The sequence below is a fragment of the Ciconia boyciana genome, chromosome 1, assembly GCF_034638445.1.
Source record: "Ciconia boyciana chromosome 1, ASM3463844v1, whole genome shotgun sequence".
NCBI classification, from domain to species: domain Eukaryota; kingdom Metazoa; phylum Chordata; class Aves; order Ciconiiformes; family Ciconiidae; genus Ciconia; species Ciconia boyciana.
This window is the reverse complement of record NC_132934.1, coordinates 80,321,141-80,340,007: the sequence shown is the minus strand read 5'-3', so window position 1 is coordinate 80,340,007 and position 18,867 is coordinate 80,321,141. Positions and strand designations below refer to the sequence as shown.

The window sequence follows — 18,867 nt, the reverse complement described above, 5'->3', positions numbered from 1 at the left end:
TGGAGAAAAAAATTACAAAGCAGAAATTAATTTTCAGCAAAAGACATAAGAGGGGTATTCATCTCACCTAATGTCAAGCACCTCACTTACATGTTTGGGTTGAGTGGAACTCAATGGACTTTCCAAAGCCATGACTGATCTTTGAGGCCACGATTACAAATTGAAAAGCGGTACTTTTTGATCAGATCGCTTCCCTGATCCAGTTCACTGCAAAGCCTTACAAATATTTTTGCTGGCTCAATGGAGAGAGCAGAAATAAGCGGTTGGGGAGAGGGATACATGTGCTGCACAGCCAGCAAATACAAGTGTATGTGCAGCCTGCATCCCCACTGAAGAATCCAGTGATTGTATCAACAGGCTGGACCTGTAAACCAGGCACTTGCATTGCCTGAAGTAAAGCAGCCTCTAAGTCTCTGATGAGAGCTGAAAACTGCTTTACAGACCAGACAGCATCTCTATTAGATTAAGCAGTATCATCTTTTGACAGGGCTATGGAACTGTCATATAGACTCATGAGATCATGCACATCCCACAGTTATTCATCATCCTTCCAGCAGTAAAACTTTCACAGGAATCCAGTAAATGGAAGATACAGGCATTTACTCTGAGTTGAAACAACATGCTCCAATAAATAAATAAAATAAATAAATTAAAATAATAATTCCAGTGCTGGAAACTCAAGCTGAGAGTAGAATCTAGCTCAAAGAAAGACTTCAGCTGCTTGTAAAGAATAAAACAACATCCTAGCATCAAATGGCTTTCTAATGGGAAATTTTAAATTCAACAAGCCTCTCAAGAGCTTGGTAACTAGGAATTCAGTTGGGAACACTTTACATTTACATACATGACTTTTACACTGACATGTTCTATATATTTTCTGTTCTATTAGAACAGAAAATATATTTCATTGTATTTGGCCCACAACATTAGACTAGTCAACCTCAACTTAAGATGTAAAGAAATACCACAGTTCTAGGTTATCAGTACAATGAGATCTGAAGCCCATCTTTAAATTAGCCACTGCCAACCCCTTTAACAACAGGAGCCAGATTTTACTTCATCAGCAATGGGACATAAAGGTTTTGCAACCTTTGCCTTCAGGCTCCAAAGACAAGACTTACAGGTCTATCACCTCAAGTTTACATCTATCTGAAGTCATGCTTCCTTTCTTCCACATAAATGGACATCAGAGGCATCAAATGTGACATTACTCGAATTTGCAGCAAGGTTCCGCTGATAAAACAAAAATGTATTTTTCCTACCTCATTTCTGTAAAGAGTGGAGATGGGATTGTTGCTTGAACTGACATCAAGCTCAAATAGATTCAAGTCTGCATAGAATACCAATATGACATTGAGATTTTTTTGCTTTGTTTTTTTCTCCTCTAAATGTGAGTTTTCATACTGAAAAAGTTAATACTTTGGTGGTTTCTGTAATTAGGAATAGGAAGACCTGCATTTCTTTCTAGTGAAAGCTGAACTGAAGCTAAAGTCAGAAGTACCTATATATCAAAGTAAAGCTTTCAAATGTCTCTTTTAAATCTATGTCTGCTGAATCCTGTAAATTCTTGTAAGAGTTGACTAGTCAGAACTTCAGTATCAGTCAATAGTAATACTAGTTAACAAACTATATATTATATTAGGGTTATTGGTAACCTGTAATGTTCTCCTTCAGTTTACTATTTTCTTTTATTTTACTATTTACTTTTTATTTTACTATTTTACTATTATATTACTTACTTTTTTTTTTTTTTAACTACATTATAATCCAATCTGATGTCTAGATGATTCCTGACTAAACCAAGCAAGCACTGTCAAAGACTTAAGTGGAAAACTTCGTGTTAAAGTCTTTAGTCTTGCTTCAGCTTTTATTGTCAAGATGCCTAGAAATCCTGAAAAACAGGCAATTTGTAATTTTTTTTTCTTTCTATATTTATCCTGTCTCTGTTTCCACTTTTATAGTAAATAATGAGCTCTGACACGTGGTTGAGAACTGACTACAAGCTTAATCTATAGAACAAGCGTACTACTATTAACATGACTTAAAAAAAAAAAAATCAGCCTGGACAACAGTATGAGGGAGGTTTATTCAATTTATTACATTAGTTATTAATGCATGTAAAGGAAATATTCAGCTTGGAGTTAATAATATCCAGTATTTTTGAGGCATGACCAGTGAAGCAAGTATATTTTATTAACAAGAGAGTCAAAAGAACAACAGATTTTTTTTCCTGCAAGAAACTAAGCCATGGCAACATTTTAGTAACCACTATGTTATAGAGTACTCCGTGTTCTCTGATACGTGCTCTCTTTCAAGTTCAAATACAGTTCCATGAGTACTACTTACAGCTCACTACAGTTTCTAATAAAAACCCCACTTCACTGTTATATATACCTTTATGCTTCCAACACACTCTCCTTTTTTCTTTTCCTCTCTCCAAAGAATCTCCAGGTTTTGCTCGTTACCCAATGCATTTCAATGTCAATATCTCTTCAAGTCACTGTTACATTCCACTCAAATTATTCCATACTTGAGCAAGATTCAAATTATTACCCATGTTAATCATAGCAGCCATAGCAATTTGTGCTTCAAACTTTTACAGGTTCTAAATCATCCATGACAACATCTTGTAGGTGATGAAGCTAAAAAAATATAGTGTTTACCACAGAGATGCTCTGTGTCTTTGCTGAAGACTTACATGTGAACACCACAACTACTGAGAAACAAAGATTTGATGCATCATTTAAGAGGCTGTTTTCTTTACAGGTACATTAAAAGCTAGGATTTGATTTATGGCTGATATTTGAACCAATGCAAGGTCACATTCAGACAAACACGACATTTATGTATTTGCTATTTGATCCAAGATCCAAGGTCACGTTCACACAAATGTGTCATCTGAGTATTTGCTATGTTTTTATTACTGCGTTAATGAACTCAAAGCTCTCTTACTTTCCCTATGTGCCCCAAAACTCCTTACCCATTTATTTGGAAGTCATCTGTTTTTTCTAAGTTTTGCAATACGGTACAAATATCTGACAAGCTAATTACATAAGCCAAGATTTTGAATTAATTAACAGTTAGGGATACCTCGACTTCAGAAATCAGTGCTCAGATTGAGGCTAAATCTGGTTGCACAGTATGCCCAGAATTAAGGGAATTTTTTTTAAAAAAGGAACAAACCAAAAATCCCACAAAAACTATGTCTTATGAACTGCATGTACATATCAGATATCCTAAACCATTATCCATTTTTTTCTAAAAATAATATGTAAATATAAGTTTGAGTGGTGAAGTCAAAGTTGATTCCAACGTGTACAGCATTTACAAACAGCCTACACATCTGTCCTAACATGCCACTCACTGGAAACTAGATCCTCAAGACCAAATTGGAATGTTGCAATTGTTTCCTTGCACATGTGATCACAGCATCTCAGATTATGCAAAGTGGCTTCTCAACAATTTTCTAACTATACCCTGATATTCTACAGAGACTTCATTTGTTGAAGGATAAAGATATCTGAGGGTAAAAGGCAAATACAAATTGCATTTTAGTGTGGTGACTAAATGATTATCTCCAATATAATCAATTTTTGAAGTAAATAAAATGTAAGCCCCTTGCTAAGTCTCCTGCAGAGTACATTTTCGCTACATATGGTAAAAATAAACTTCAGAGGGTAACAAATTAAAGACATCTGTGCAACTAAAATTGTCAATTAAAATTATAATCTAATACATACAGAGGCAGTGCCAGGCAAAATTTTTGGCCATTTTCCATTAAACATATTGACTGTGCTATTACATAAACCTCTAACTCAGAAGTTTTACTTGCTCACGCACTTGATAAAAAAAACAACCAAACAAACAAAAAATCCCCCACAACATACATGACTGTTCTATCCAGAAAGACATAATAACTTTTACAAGCAAAGCTGTCTAGTAAGTCTTACTAACAAATGTGAAATTTTAGACCAACTATATTTATGAAAAGAAATAAAAACCAATTGCCACTAATTTAGAGAGTCAAGCAAAGACTTTGAAGCACTTTCTAAAACTCTGATAATATTTCAACAATCTTTAGGGTTCATGTATATGTATGGATACCTTAAAATGTGTTCTCATAAACTAGGATATAAGAATTCCTTTTGTTTTATATCCACAGACCTTTACGTGTGATAGCAATTGGTATATATTGTCGATAATTCCTTATTAGCAGGACTGGTAGTAACATACTCTTTAGAACTTAGAATCCTTGCTGTGTTATAAATAAAAATACCTGCCTTAAGTTTAACTTTATAGTAAAATGAAGGATAAGAAATAATTAACTAATCTTTTGTTCTGTGAGCATATTTATTATTCCCATATGATTTCAACCTTGCTTACTCTTCGACAGAAGAGCAAAGGAATGTTCCTGTGACAAATAATTCAACTAAATACAACCTAATTCAAGGCCACATATTTATTATTATTATTATTATTATTATTATTCTGCCACATAATCTAATATTTTACAGATACCAAGTAGTTCTGAGTTTGTTGACTGGTAATGAAATTTTTGAAGTTGTATATAATTTTGTGAGTTTAAACAACATGATAAAAGCTTGAGAGCATGGAGTTGTGACAGTACACAAATTTGAAAGGTAGAATTCATATCGATTTTTACTATTACCAGTATTAAGACACTGGGAAAAGGGCAACTTTGGGGAGAAGAAATAAAAAAGCTTTAATTTCTATTGATTTGCTCCCAAAGACATAAAATTTTCATACCTTTGTCACCCCACTTTGTCCTATCATGTCTCCCTGCTCTTTCCCCTTCTCACTACACTTACAGTTCCCCCTCCCCACACAACGTCCCTGAACTACTGACTATGCAAACAGCAAACATGCTGTAGCTGGTTCAGAGCTACGTGTTGCAACTGGCTCGCTAGTGCTCCTGTGCTGATTGGCAACTGACAGGCCAAACAGAACAGATAATTGTTGAATTCATATTGCATCATTTCCTCAGTAGGGTCAATAATGTGTTTTCCTGTCTTCTTTCCAGTTACCAACTTTCACAAAAATTACAGAACTTTAATGCCTTTGCAACCACTGCTCCTCTATCAAATTTGACAAGACTTGCAGGTTCAAAGTTATTGGGTAGGGGGAGTGGACAGCAGACCATACCACATATACCTGACTTTCTTACGTAACTAGACTAGAAGAGATGTGAAAACAGTTTTCAGTATAGCAGCTTTGGAGCATAACTCTCTTCCAAGATAGATCTGGACTTTTGCCCCCTCTTTTTTGTTTTTTTCAGTTCACTTTCAGTATTTGTTTTATACTTACTAAGTTTTGTAGAACACACAAACAGTAAAATGGGTGCCTTAAGTTATGTCAGTACTTGGAGTATTCTACAGTTTTCCAGGGTCCCTCACTTTGACTCCTAATGGCATACTTTATTAAGAAAAAGATAATTGGCTGTCCTTGAAATACTGGTTAAATATTCACTTTGGCTGAGGATTTCTGACTCGTGGGCAAAAATACTAGTTCTTACAGACATCTTAATGGCAACATTCTTCCTGAATAAAGAGCTATTGTTTTGGAACAATACTTTTTATCTAAAAAGAGAGAGAGGGAAAAAAAAGAAAAAGATATCTTAAAATTACTTAATGTAAAAAGTTGAAAGATGGTTTGGACTTTTTAGCATACTGGTTTAAGACCGTGAAAAGCTTCACTTGAATCTTAACTGCCCTTCAACCACAACCTAGGCCTTGCAATCCCCCTTTTTTAGAACACCTCGTCAGACACAACTTCTCCACCTTGGCAAACAAATTTTGCCATCCCAATCTCATTACACAGGTGGTGCTCAGAACAATCAAAATAAAAACCCCCACAACTTTGCATCTGTATCTGTTACTACAATAGCTCTCCTACTTATGACCAGTATTCCTTTAAAAGGAACACAAAACCTCTTAGTTTTCTCTTTTCATTTACAGCTTAAACTTCCACATCTAAGCTTGGTCTCCTTCTTGTTTTGGCTTGGGACAAAAGTCCAGTTACTTTGGAATCTGATGCTGCAAGTTTTGCTTCAAGATCAACAGCAACAACAAATATCCTTCTGCTTCAAGTATACCTCCTTTTCAGCCTCCAGCACTCTCCCTGTCCCCAAATCTCAGGTTTCAGTTTCGGCTTTACCCTGGCACACACAGCTTCAATACTCTTTCAGCTGTCTTATCCTTCTCTTTCATAAGCCATGTCAACCCATCCTCAAATCACCTCCTTCATCCCCTTGAGTCCTCTAGTCTTCTATCTCCGCCCCTCTAGTATCTGCACAGCTGCACTTTTCTCACCATCTGCAACCCCTTGCATGATTCATCACCAAACATAACAGACCATGATTATTCACTATTTGAAAAGCTACAGTGGAATTTACATCTGTTTCTGGAAGAGATTCAAGAAGACTGAATTCGCCTTCTTAGCAGAGAACACCACCACTGTGTATTTTCGGTGGTTTTATTTCACTGATAAACTTTATTCCCTTGCCAGACATAATAATAAGACATATTTGATAAACTAAATTCAGCTTAACAGAAGGATCTATATCCTATAAAAGAGAATGACCCTCAGACAAGGTATTACAGATTTAGGCTCCTTCTGCTTGCAAGTGTCTTTTTGAAAATTAATTGAGTAATCCCAATGGCCTAGCTTTCATACTCTTTTACCAGTAGACAAAATTTAATTTCTTCTATAAACAGCACCTGGAGTTGTGTAGTTTACTTATTCTTCAGTATACTACAATTTTACTCATTCCTTCAAAGTATTTTTACAGGCTCTTGTTGCTCAGCTATTACATTTAAATAAATAAATAAATAAATAAAACCTGCTAAAAATAAACCTACTTTGATTTAATGGCACACCACAACTCAGAGTATCCTGAGTGGAATGTGAAACAAAATTCTTTCACTTTTTGTTATTTGTTTTTTTGTTAAGAAAAAGGCCTTCAGTTTTGTTCTGGTAATTTAGAAATTCCTACCTTAAAAAGTTTTTCTTTGTGATAAATGTATCACACAAAACCAAAGTTTACACTGAATTAGCATTGCTGACAAGAGTCTTGGCAACAGGTATGAATGCAATGAATCTACATTTTTTGGCAAATGGACATCAAGTACTTGTACTTCCAAGCTACTGACATGTCAGATAGAGGATATACTTAGGACACATGACTTCACAGTTCTAAATCAGGTCACTTGCTACAGTACAGAGATCACAAGCCTCACACTCCTGCACGATCAAAAAATGTCAAAATATAACAAATTATTTTCCTGACATGTAAGCTCTCTGCTCATCCTTCATATGACATGAAGGGTGTCTACTTACCAGTTTAACAGCCACATATTGACAATAGTATCACCAGTGCTGCCTGCCTGCCACCCCGCTTCTCCTCCCCACTTCTTTTAACTAAGGAAGCACCTGAATTACAGAAGGGTGGAAGAAAAACAACAGTCCAATGAAACAGCCAGGGTAAGAAAACCTGTTTTAAAAGTCATATATGTACTTTCATGTACTAGTTTTAATTCACTTTGTAAGGCATTTTAGCTGACTGAATCAGACTTTGAAAAAGCAGTTATAGGGACACAGCAGTCACAGCCTTCTGCAGAGCCAAACTGAACTTGCTGATTGCAAAATAAAGTTGTGCTAAGGGTACAGTTAGACAAGCCAGCTTAAGTAACGTAATAGCTCCCTGACATCAAAAGGATATCCCTTCCGTAGCTCCCTGACGTTGTCAGCCCTGCACCTTCCCTCTCCCTTCTTCATTTCCAGCCACACAGCTCCATCCTGCCTGGCCTGGCTCTCACACTTCTCTGACCTCTCTGGCCACATCTATAATAGTAAATAAAACAGGGCCAGAGCACAGGCTCAAGCCATGCTGTTAGCGTCCTCTCTGACACCATTTTGGCCCTTACCAACTTGGCACCCTCCCAGACAAATGTGCAGGCACGGTTAAGGGGACAGCAAACGCAGAGCAGCAAACTGCTCTCCACTGGCAGTTTGGGTGCAACCATGCTGTTTCAGGAGGAAGACTGTTAGGTGTGTGCAATCTTGCCACTTTGTTACAGGTCCGGAGAACAGTCCCTGGCATATTTTATGCCCCAGCAACACGGTGTCGGTGAAACTATTCAGTTTATTAAGCCAGTAGAGATGTAAAACATGAAAAACATAGCTAGAAATAGCTGAACAGACTCACTAAGGGGCAGCAAAAAGGAAGGATAGAAACACATGGATGGTAGCATAGGAAAGAAGCACGGAGAGGGAGCCTGACTGATCTTTAACAACAGTTGCTAGATCAGATCAGGCCATGCTGTGTAACCACACCTCTCGCTGTAAGCCTCGTATTTGCAGGGCTATCAGGAACAACACAGAGAGGGGACATCCTATTGTATTATTTTTTTCGTATTTATGTCTTCATATATATACACACACACACACACATGCATACCATGTAGAAGAGAAATAGAATTAATGATAGCTGCAAACTGAACAATTCTATATTCTTAAAGGATAATCACTATTACATTTCCATGGGATTTATTACAGGATTTATAATCTTGAGAAAATGCAACTCCTTGTAAATTTGGTTAGAATTATGGCAGCTCAGTATGCTGAAAATCAGGTGCCCAAAACATACATGTAAGTTGAACATTTGACAGCTGTTTGAAAATATTGGCTTATTTATGTACAGTCCCATCTCTATGGAAGCACAGTACACAAAATGTACAGCTGCTGCTTTTTTCAAAAGCAGTATCCTGTGCTGCTTGTCTCTTAGTTACATATATTCTAAAGCTGATACCTGATTTGCTTCTAATCAGACTGGCCTGCTTAACTGCACACAGCAGTCTTTTGTCCTGAGGTCGATAAGCATAAATAAATAAATAAAAGAATTCATTTCGGAGGTAAAAAACAGTTCAAATTTCTTATGTGCTCTTCTCTGTGGGCAGCTATGTGGAATATGAATATACACATTACACCATTTTTAAATTTCACATATATACAGCATAACAACATAAGTCTACCTTGTGCCCACAGAGCAAAACTTCCAACAACCAACTGGTCAGAAACGACCACAGGCAGAACATTCTCCTGTTTACATAGCTCTCTTGTAATGAAACTGCATCCGTACAGCCTCTCACACTGGCAATAAGCCCACTCAAAACCCCCTCACAATGCAGCACACTTACTCCAAACTGAACGTTTACCTACAGGCTAAGAAAAAAGATTTGAAAAGCCACACAACCATTTTCAACTTTGCTGAGTAAACTTCAATGTCCAATATTCTGTGCATACGTACACTGGCTAGTTTTTCAAATTATTCTTAAGACTCCTAACCTTTATCAAGAACCTAGATCTAGCCTCCATTAGAAACATAATTTTTATGCTGCTAATGCATAGTTCTTGTAATCTTCCCCTGAAAATTGCCAACAAGCCAACAATATTCACTATGACGTGTGGGTTGCCATTAATTTTATTTTATTTTAACATTAGAGTGGGTGAATTCATCAACCGTTGTAATGGAGCATTCATCAGCCCTATTGTACAGAATGCCATCAAGCACTGCCTGCTAATAAACCCAGGAGTCTCCAAAGCAGTCTCTTGACACAACACCCACCTTCTCCCTCTTCCTCCCCCTCAAATCCAAATGGTTCTGTATTATATTTTTCAGCCTTACTACTCTAGGGAACATTTTCCACACATGTTGAATAAAGATGAGAGAAAGTTTTGTTTTGTTTAATATGAGCCTGGACAGTGACTCCAATGCCATGGACGTAGTAACATTCTTGCTGAAGCAGTAACCCTAACAGGAGGCTAGGAAATGTCAACAGTAATTCAAGTCTTCACTCGCAAATAGATTTTGCAAATAGACAAAAGTTCTTCTTACCATCTGAATGCTCACATTCTGGTTTAAATTCAGTGTTGTCTTCTGTGAATTGTTATATCAATCATTTCCAGTAAATAATTATTTAAAACAAAACAAAACAGGCATGTAGCACTCTTATTTGTGTAACAAAAAATGAATGGCAATACAAGCTTACATGCAGACAATAGAACTTACTCAGACAGCATAACGGTGGTGGATGCATGGATACATAAAGCAAGACAGGAAGCCCTGCCTCCAAACCTTAATCATAGGCTGTAGAATAGTTTCAAATGATCAATTTTTTTGTTAAATCTAAATAACATTAGGACAGATTGTGGTATTATTTTTCCATGCAAAATACATAAAACTCTAAACTATTCACAACAACAAATGCTCTCAGCTCCAGGATTTTATACACTCATAGATGAGTAAGAAGTTACTCAACCAGCAGTTAATTTGCACATTGAACAGCAGCTCTGGTTTCCTTTTACATACTTACCAAGAAACTGAAAATGGACTAACAAGATACAAAAATATGAAATAAAAAAATATTGGACTAACTCACTTTCACGTGTATTTCAGCTACCTGGAATCAAATGCCAAAGCAGCTTACAACTTCAGTAGCTGCTAACTACTGTGAGTTCCTCAAGGCAGACACACTTAGGAACAAGTTTCTTTTACTATTTGGAAAGATTAAGTGAATAATCTCTTAGTTTTTTAAAAACCATGATAGTATATCAGCATTTCTAGAAAGGAGTAGGTAATTTGCCAAATGCTTGCAAATTTATCTCATACTGTTAGTGTTTCCACAGGCATGAGACAACTTGAACTCAAAACAATAAATTCAGATGAATATAGTACCACAGAACAAACGATGCCTGTTTGGTAGTTCTCAGCTTTCAATCTGCAAAGTAAAAAAAGTTTCTATATCTTATGCTTACAGCATTTTAAAACACAGCAACCAGCCGCACAAACCAGTCATGTAACAGCTTAAACCTAAATCAGGATTAGAATACGAATTAACTGTATTTTATAATTTGTATTAATCTGTGTATGAGAAGCCCTTCACTGGACACAGAAATTATACTTCCTAGATACTTAAAAGACACATGCAATGCACTTATAAATAAATAGTTTCATAAGCAGAAACTATTAGAACTGGTATGAGGAAGTGGAATCAGATTTGGCAACATCTCAATGCCACATGCAATCTGGTCACACAACAGTCTGCTCATATCAATTTAATGTTTCTAAAACATGCCAAATATCACACTCTTTAAGATTGAGAGATTTTAGTTTTGTTTTGAGGACAGTGATGATTTAGAGCCTAACCCTACCAGATAAGTACTTTTTTGTTCAGTGAATATTCAGCATTCTACTTCATAAAAAGTCGTTCAATATTTCATTTTACAGACCTGGTCCTGTGAAATGCTGAGCACTCTACTTCTAAAATATTAAGAATTCAGAATTCTACTGGATAATGCCTTTATACAACTTTTACATAGAAGTCTAACACAGCAATAGATACTGGAACATAAAGAAATCTCACTTACTCTGTTCTCCTGATTGTGCTACCACTTTCCATTTATCAACTATTTGTTTGCCCTACTTGCTCAGACTTCTTTCCTTGTCAGTTGACTATACATTAATCATGCTTTACAGAAATTCTACCTCAAATGTTTTTTCTTCTCTAGTTGTTCAAAAACAATGCCAAGATAACTCCCAGTCCATGTATGTACTCACCACTTCACGCAGCATCTTGCAAGGTTGAAACAGAAGTTGTTTTCCAGAATCTGTTCCCTTTCCATTTCATGTGCACATTGGTGATAACAAGTGGCTCTTCATTAACAAAAAGCTGCTGACATTCTTTCTTAAAAAAAAAAAAAAAAAGTCAACAAAATTCCCCAAAGCTTACTATTCTAATTTTATATTGATATCATGCAATATAATGCTTTTTAATATTTCTTTATGCTTCTTCAGAAAAAAACACTGTCATTTCACTTGGGCTAAAATTATTTTTTAAATGTCTGAGGCTTTTAATACAACACCTCACTTTACAGCAGGACTACACTGACATCTAGCTAACTAGGGTATATGACTGGTATATCGCAGTATCATTCTGATCTTTTTTCTCCATACTAGAAAAATTCAAAAGCACTCAGCTGAGACCACTACAGTGAAATTTGTGCTATTTTAATTATTTGTTATAAAGGAAGATACTTGTACTCATAAAGAGCATTCTCACAAATGTCCAAGTCTTCATGTGGACAAACTGTTCGAGTAGTTATGGTTTCCGAGCTACAAACACACACATCCCACATGATGTCTTTGCAATTGACCTTTGAAGTACCATTTACACCCCAAAGGTAGAGATTTTTCTTTTATATACTTCATAAGGAGGCCTGTTAAAAAAAATTACCAAAAAAAAGCATACATAGCTATAAAAATAAATAATGGCTTGATTAAATTTACTTCCCTGTCCACTCAACCGAAAAACAAACAAATAAAAGATTCAGGGAGATTTTGCAAAAGCAGTCAGATTAAATTAAAAATGTTAAAGTTCCAAAGTGCTGTAAGAAAATATGTTTGTGTTTATAATAAATATGAATTCAACTTCATTTATTTTCCAAGACAAGTATGGTGTTCTCTTTTTTTCCCCCTTGCAACAAATATGCCATGTCCAAGAGAAACAGAACTCAGAACTCAAATCTCAGCAGGTAAGCTAAAGCAAAGGAAAGAGAAAAAAAAAGTGGTATTTGCAATTTTGAAGTAAGAGCTTCTTTTAAAAAAATACTAAGAAAATTTACATTGCCCTCCTTGACTACTTTGGGTGAACAGTGAGCACTACAGTCTATTTTTCAGAACAAGATGAATATCCTAGGCCATGTATCCTACTCTCCTGTAGGACATCATCTTCTCTAATATTTTTATAACACTCAACACATAAAATATTTTATATTTTAAAGCATAAGAAAATCACAACTGAAATGCAACCCTTTCTCCATGGTTTAAAATTCATAATGCCCTTTAAGAAGACTACAGTATTGAGGGGTATGAATAGAAAATTAAGACATTAAAGAACTACTGAAAAGCAAGTGAGACACCCACAAGGTTTTCAGGATGTACGGGTTTGTAATAGGTAGCCAAAACTCCCTATGCCACCTGATTGTACAGGATGACAGTCAATATCAGGCATCAGCAGATTGATAAGAACTTTTTTTTTGGCTATGCCAGGTGTTCCTTCCAAACATGGGAAAAGAAAGGGAGCGTGCTGGCTACGCAGTTCTACAAACCTCTGATAAGGCCTGTGTGCACTCTCATCCTTCTGAAACACTACATTGCACTACTTAAAATCCAAAAAGTTGCCACTAAAAGTAACTAAGAGCCAATGGCTGCTTGATAACCTTTGTTATTTGGCATGAGCTATGATACTGGTTTAGCTTTGAGTAGACTTGTGACCACATCACATGAACCACAACTGCCGTCAGTTTCAGCATGAGACCAGGTAGCCTCAATATTAAGTCAGTGATTCAGAATTTATAAAGGAAACACTTTTTATAGCTTATCAGTTTTGCTACCTGCAAAGACCACATGAATTTCAACCCAGTAATCAGCGTTAGATGCCAATAAGAAAGTCTGTGCATGTTCTATAATACCAGTGCAGTTTGATTAAAACTTTCCTTCCCAACAAAACTTACGCAACGCCTTTATTTGTGCAGTACTAGTAAGACATCCAATGCCACCAAAGTGCTAAACATCATTATTCCAGATAATCCTGTCTGACGAATCCTGTACTCATACTTCTTCCGTCAGAGAGCTTAGGGACAGCTACTCCTGTCAGTGAAGCTGTGCTAATCTTAATATGAATACAAGGCAATATGAATACAAGGCAATACCTTTTAGCACTCCTTTCCATTACTTTTTGAATGCTATCTTTTTCACTTGCTTTTCAGAAAGCAAGTGGACAGCCCCATAGGGACAATCAAGAACATGTTTTTCTCATCAAACCACAAAAGCAAATACAGGGGGAGCTCCCACTGACCCACGCCTCACTCCAAGGATGTAGGACTCTCCTCTGACCAACCGACTGGTAGAAGCACAACCTGCCTGACCAAGCCAAGCCAATAAAGGTAACCTCCAAGCACATATTTTCTGCCTAGTGCCCAAGTTCATTTCTCAAACCAGGTTAAGGACAATTCACATGTGTTGCATGTAAGAGATTTGACAGCTGCAAAACAGCACCTTACATGACAGGACATGGTCTTCTCCTCTGTTCCCCACCCCTCAGCACCCTGCAGTCTCCCCACAAAGTTTCCAAGATAGCTCTTTACCTGCAAACGCCAGCCTCCGCCAGGGCCGGCTCTTGTTCGTCCTTTAGCCCCTCTGCCCCCGGGCTGCCGCCCACCGCGGTCCCCGCACGGCGGGCAGCTGGCGCGAATCCCGAGCGCAGCAGCAGGAATAGCTAAAGCATCTCCCCACGCCAGCTAACTCCTCTTCGCCTTTGCCACCGCCGGAGTTTCGCAGAGGGCTTCAAAACGCGGCGGCGAGATACGCAAATACATACAAAATAAAAAGAGAGGGGGAGGAGAAGAAAGGACAGGTCATTAGCAAAACCGCCACCGTCTTAGCTAGGCGGGGGCGTCACCCAGCCGCGCTCCTACCGCCTCCGCCCCCTCCCCGTGCCCCCCTCGGCCGCCGGAGCCCCAACCGGGATACAGGCAGCCTCTGCACCGCAGGGCGCGGGGAGGAGGGTGCCCCTAAGGCAATACCGTGCATTACTGCCGGCCCGCAGGCAGGCGGAGAGGCGCTGCCGCCCGCGGCCGCTCGGCGCCCATGGGCGCAGCGGGCCGAGGCCGGCGCCGGGCAGGGTCGGGTCGCGTCGGGTCGGGTCGGGCCGGGTCGGGTCGGGTCGGGCAGGCACCACCGCGCCCCGGGCCGCGATCCGCCGTCGGTCCCGCGGGGCGCCCGGCTCTCGGCACGCGCGCGCTCAACGCCTCCCAACCGCCGCTGCCGGCGCGCGAGCACCCTCTCGCCGCCAGCCTCGGCCGCGGGCAACAGCCGCCCGGCGCTGTCAGCCCGGCGGGGCGGGGCCGGGCCGGTGAGGGGGGGAGGAGGGCAGCAGTACCCCGGTCCTGCGCCTGACCGACTCGGGGCGGCGGGCTGACAGCCTGACAGGTACCGGAAGTGAGGTCGTGGCACACACCTCCCGCAATGGCCGCGCGCGATTGGCTGGGCGGGGAGAGACCTGCGTGGGCCGGGGGCAGCGCGGGGGCACGCGCGCCCCCCCCGCGCCCCCCCGCCGCGCTCCGCTCCCTCCGCGCCCCCCCCGGTGGCTTAACGGCGACGCGCGCGGAGGGCGCCCGGCAGCGGGAGAGGGAGGCGAGGCTGAGGCGCTGACACTTTCCGTCAAGGGCGAATAAAGCTCGGCCGGGCGGAGGGGCGGGCCGGCTGCCCGTGGGCAAAGTCTGCGCTCGCCTCTCGTGACCCGCCCGGGCCGTGCGCGGCGGGGCTGCGGCCGGGACGGGCTGCGGGGGGCGAGCGGTCGTGCCCTGGCCCTGAGGGGAGGTGCGGAGGAGCCGTGTGGATCGTGGCGCAGGGACTTCTCCTTGAGTGCGGCCGGTTAAGAAAAGCTTTGTCGTGTTTAGAAAGTTATCGCGGGTCACGTCTACAAAAGCCCGAAATCCTGAATAAAACCCAGCAAAACCCTGAACGAGGCTTTGTAAAGGGCTTTGGCTTCCTGAGGCTCTTAAATCTTGGAAAGGTAACCAGAAGCATAAATACAATGGTTTTGAAAGGGGGTCGGCTTCCCCCCCCACACACACATTCAATTTCTGCTCTTTGACTGCTTCATCTATGTTACATTTCTCGATGATCCTCATAATTGTGGTCATCACTTAACAAAAAATATCACTAGGGGTTTTTTTTAATCCTATGATTGCATTTTCACTTTCACATTGTCACTCCATTTGGGAAAAAAGAAAAGCACTTTATTACTGACCTGAGTAGTCAATAACATAGGTGCCAGGAGGAGAAAACATGACTCATTTCAGATGTTTCCAATGGGAAGTTATTTTACAGTTACCAAGTACACATACACACATGCAGCTTCTGCTTGTTTTTACTCGATGGAAACATAGTTTGTGGCAGTTCAGAAAACAGAAACACAGGCCCAGAAGGGAAGGAAGGAGAGCACTGCCCTCGAGGCTCAGCCCCTACTGCAGTAAGCACCATATTTAATTCCATAAATTTCTCATAAATTTGGGTTAAGCACATGGACCTGGACACCGGAGCACTCAGTACAGGTAGAGGCTGAAAAAAACACCAGAAAGCATGCCTCAATACCAAACAATAAAAGGCAGTATTAACTGTGGAAAACAGAAGCTAGCAAAAGCCCTCACATTTATTTAAGGCTTTTTCACACTATTTCAAGCTGGTTCTGATCACAGCCCGACTTCTCAACCATTAGTGCTGCTCCAAGGTCTGTCCCAAGCTGGGCCAACACCCAATGCCGCAACAATCAGTTGATTTAGTAAGTTAATTCCCAATTTTAACAGTTACGTATTTCCCCACAGTCTGTGTGTAACAGAGCTCAGCTGATAACAAGGATCAGGGACTACTTCCATAAAAGATGTTATCTGAGCAGATGACTTTTTCATTCAGTTTTCTTTCTTTCTCTCTTTCTTTCTTTTTTTCTTTATTTCTGTCTTTCTGTCTTTCTTTTCTTTCCCCTGAAATATACGCAAACAGGATAAGGTTCTGTGCAGTTACAAGTATATATTGGTTTTCTTTGGGTGTGTAATCAGCTCTTAAAACTGTTTCCCCTCTTGTTTTGGCAAGGAAGCTGTAGAGAGTGAGGACAGTTGTGTTTGAGTTTCCATATTGAACTTTCAGACTGGATTTAGGAGGTCTGTTTGCATGCGTACTTGTATTGCTGGTTCCTGAGGTGACATTGTACAAGCGCTGCAGTACAATTCTCAAAAGTAAGATCTTGTTATGGTTGCGGGCTTTTGCCTTGGGAATATATCACATTTCGAGTGATTCACCACATCAGGGCTTTGCTGTTGCCAGTGAGAGGCATGCCAGGCTGTCTAGGCTTTATCCTAGCTGTCGAGCTCACCTAGCTTTTCTGAGGGGCAAATAGATGTTTCATACATCTTGTCCTGGCTCAGACACTAATGCTGTCCCAAAGGCAGTAAAAACACAAAATATTTATTGGAATTTAAAATGAGTTGTGGGCTGTTTCCTGTTTATAAACTGTGGGCTTCCCATCCCACGCTCGCTGATAACCAAACTTGTAGCAACCTCTGTCTACAGTGTGGTCAGCAAAGAGGACTGTGTTATCCCAGACATGGAGAAGAGCTCTCTTAATCCCTATTTTGGAAGTGTTTTCTTCTAAAGAAGTTGCATACATTTTGTCCATAAAAATGGCTGGTGTTGCAGAAAGCATCTGTAGTGAAGGAGGAGAATGTATCCTACATTTAAAATATTTACCCAGGAGACCGTACGGATTCCTTTTTAAGTGTAGATTACTGACTGGATTGTGTCAATTTGTATCGCAGTTCAAATCTTAATAACATACTAAATATCATAAACACCCATTAGCTATTTAAATCTGCAAGCTTTTAGAAATCAGAAATTAGATTATTTACTAGACTTTTAACTGGAATAAGCTTTAATTAGTGTTATATTCTATTAATATGCAATAACCATATTACTATTGCCTAACAGCTCGGCAGTTGTGAAACAAGCAGCCAGACTTGTGCAGCCGTTGATTTTCCATCTTTCCAGTAGCCAGCTGGCTTTGTCAGAGGTCTCCACGGTCATGCACAGCATTTCTGTCACAAAATGTTCTCATTTGCAAAACAAAAATGCCTTTCCATTTATTTAAAGGCCAGATACAGAGTCTCTCATAACAATTCTGTGGAAGCAGATCCAAGTCAGCACAGACTCATTCAGAAGTTTGGGAAACGGACTATACCAGCAAAAATTGGCAGCACCTTCACCATCTCCTCCAACTACGGGTAAAATGCAGGAAGTGGGCTGACCCCATGCTCAAATATTTGTTGTGGTTTCTCTTGCTGATCTGATGATAGAGATTTTAACAGACAATGTGCCTTGTTTTTGCTGGGTCATCATGAAAGACTTTCCTGACAAAGCTGATATAATAAGTAAAATAGAGCCTTCCCATTTAGGTATTTATTTGAATGGGAACTGCAGAGACCAAGCATTGTAGCCAGCATTTTATAAGCTGAAATAGCATACATATGGTTCTGTTTCTCTTTGTGTGATTACTGAAGTTTTACTGAACTAAAATGTACTAAATGAAAATTATTTTAATATTATTGAATTACTCTTCTTAAAATAATAGAAGTGGCTGGACTGTTACAAAAAGTTTTATGAACAGAGGTCACTAACAGAAGTACAGAAAACTATTCAAGTGTGATTTAAGACTTTTTGTGTATAATTTTGTGTATGCTGAATCCTGCCCAATTGTGCCCGGTCAAAATAAGTCGAAGCCAAAAGTCCCATGTGATAATGAACAGGAGATGATTACATCTGATTTATTTAAGTTAATACATGGGTTATGTGCATACACAGTATGCAAATTATTGTTAAAAGAGTCCTCTCTCACCAAATCAACCCCCTTAAAAAAACAACAACAACCAAGCAAACTGGTGAAACAGAGGACACCTGTGAGGTTTGTCTGTCCTGACCTTTCATTATGAAGCTTTGTCCCAGCATAGCAGTCTTGTTATGGAAAAGTCTGTGCTACTTTGCTTGGTTGTTAGTTTTAGGGCAGGTTGGTTTTGAGCGTTGGTTATTTTTAAATGCACATCTCTCTGCTGGATTAGAACAAAGCTCTAAGACTAAAGGTGATGAAAATGTTTTAAGATAAATCCTGTGAGGCTCATCTGCCTCATTTTAATATGACAGGTTTGGGATGGAACCAGGATGCAAGTTACAGGTTTACACAA

The 18,867-nt window shown here is 39.6% G+C and overlaps 1 protein-coding gene across 6 annotated transcripts in view; it reads right to left on the bottom strand.

Moving 5' to 3' along the window:
* Positions 1-15,305, bottom strand: part of PPARA (peroxisome proliferator activated receptor alpha) — a 42,616-nt gene extending 27,311 nt beyond the window's left edge. For 4 of the 6 annotated variants that reach the window (XM_072876486.1, XM_072876513.1, XM_072876521.1 and 1 more), the window contains exons 1-3: positions 14,662-15,007; positions 14,224-14,420; positions 11,636-11,762 (exon numbers count right to left, since the gene is read on the bottom strand). The gene's annotated coding sequence lies outside the window, so the exon portion shown is untranslated. The other 2 variants (XM_072876494.1, XM_072876503.1) reach the window with 2 other exon arrangements.
* Between the last annotated feature and the right edge of the window lie 3,562 nt (positions 15,306-18,867).